General features: G+C 73.1%; 1 non-coding gene across 1 annotated transcript; it reads right to left on the bottom strand.

Moving 5' to 3' along the window:
• Positions 1-1,031: 1,031 nt before the first annotated feature.
• H696_01862 lies at positions 1,032-1,120 on the bottom strand. The gene has a single exon. It is a non-coding gene; the product is annotated as a tRNA-Arg (tRNA).
• Positions 1,121-2,124: the final 1,004 nt, after the last annotated feature.

Genomic DNA, 2,124 nt, shown 5'->3' with positions numbered 1-2,124 from the left:
GGAAGATGCCAGCCGCCTCTGCGTGGCAGGGTCCAGGGTGTGGCCCCTTCACCTTCGCCGGTGAGCATGGTGATCTCTCGCGCGGCACGGGCGCACGTCCATCCCCCGCGGCGGGGCCCCTCTCCGAGGGGGGGCCGGGCGGTGCGGAGTGCGAACGCGACCCGGTCCCCCTCCCCGGCCGGTGCGACAGATGTGCGTCAGATCGCGGACCCTGTGGGGAGAAGAGAGCACCAGGATGGGGGGGGGGGGGGGCATGCCCGCGGGTGCGAGGACACGGGCTTCGGCGCGCGGGGCGCGGAGACCGGCCCCCGCTGGGCGTCCACAAGGGCGAGGATCATTCTAGAGCCGCACAGGCCCGTGGCGCGAGTGCCGCCGCCCCCCGCGCCGGCCTGCATGCGCACCTGAGTTCGCGCGCGAGCGGGACAAAGAGAGAAAGACAAAGAGGGGGGCGGGGGGATCCGCGGCCCTTCCTGCGCATTTGAGCCCCCCCCCCCCGCCCGGGCCCCCGCGCCGACCTCGGCTGCCCCGCACGCCCCCACAGCCGCAAAAGACGGGCCTCCGTGCCGGGCGCCCTCTGGGCGATCTTGAATACCACTGACCGGAGGGGGCCCGGGGTTAGACGCCCAGGCGAACCTGTCTGACGAGGCGCGGCCGTGATGAGAGATCGCGCTCCGCCCGGGGGGAAGAGGGGGGGGGCACAGCCGCCACCTCCGGGACCGGGCAGCAGGCGTGCCCGGGTCGCGCCTGGGGGAGCAGGGGAGGGACCGATCCCCGGCGGCTCTCCGGCCCACCCACGGCGCAGTGTGCCCCGGCGGCCCCGGGCCCGGCGCAGGCATCATCACCCCGGCGGGTGCCATCGCTTGGCCCCCCCCCCCCCCCCGCGCGCGTGCAAGGAAAGAAGCAGCCGGCCCTGGCACACACAAGCACGCACAACATATGCCGGCGACAGCGGCGGCGGCCCCCGGCAGGACCCGGGGTGACCTCGGTGCTCACGTGATGTGACATGCGGGCCGAAAATAAAGGGGCTAGCCCGACCCAGGCAGGGATCGAACCTGCGACCCCTCGCTAACTTGCTGGACGCAGTAGGAGGCGAGTGCTCTATCCACTGAGCTACAGGGCGAAGGTGTGGGCCGCAACGTGGCTATTTATGCATGTTCCCGGCGGCGGCGCTGAGGGGTGTGTGCGTAGGCCCCCCCCCCCGGGGACCGGGAAAGCGGGCGAGCAGCCAGGGACAGTGTTGTTGCTTCTGGCTCGGCCCGCCTCCGCTGGCGCCCGCCAGGCGCCCGCCTTTTGTCTGCCTCTCTCTCTCTCTTCTCCCGCGCCGAGAAAGGGGGGACAGGGGGGGCGCGCGAGAAAAAAAAAAGCGCACCCCGGCAGCCGCGCGAGATCGTCCCAGCCTGGCCCCCCGCCCCCCGCCCCCCGCCCCCTTCCCCTGGCTGCCACATTCCTGCCGGGCCGGGGGCCGGGGGGCCGGGACCGGGGCCGAGGGGGGGGGGGGGTAATGGGGCGGAAGGCCGGATGACTCGTCAGCCCCCCCCACCCGGGAGGGGGGAATGCGCCAGCTGGCGGCCGGCGCCGGGCGAGAGGGGACGCCTCGTACACCCCCCCCCCGCGCGCGTGCCTGGCGTGTGTGCGCATGCGAGTGCGCCCCCCCCCCCCCCCCCCCGCACACATACACGCACACGGAGAAGCACACACGCCTGGGCCCGTCGTCGCGCCGGAAGCTGGCCAGGGAGCCCCAGCGGCCGGCGCTCCCTGGTCCGCGGGGCACGCGCCGGCCCGCTCCCCGCCCTGACAAACCAGAGGGCGCGAAGGGGGAAAAGTGGCCGAGAAATATTCCCGATGGTATATATGTCTACTCGTGTGTATGTGTCCGTGTGCATGTGTTGTACAGGCGTGTGGACCATCTTGACCAGCGGATGCGCATATGCATGGTCCTGTGGCCGGCGCCCCGCACTATGCCCGATCACTGCCCTCGGACCGCGGGCGTGAGCCCGCGCGGGCAACACCCCTTCTGCCGGGGGCAGGGGGAAGAGGCCAGCCCTCGCGCGCCGACTGTCGCGCCCGTGTACCTTCCTCTACGTCAACCGCGGTTCAAGCGGATCGCCAGGAGGCGGGGGGGGG

This window comes from Fonticula alba (genome assembly GCF_000388065.1).
Source record: "Fonticula alba strain ATCC 38817 unplaced genomic scaffold supercont2.3, whole genome shotgun sequence".
Classification (NCBI taxonomy): domain Eukaryota; order Rotosphaerida; family Fonticulaceae; genus Fonticula; species Fonticula alba.
This window is presented reverse-complemented; position numbering and strand designations above follow the sequence as displayed.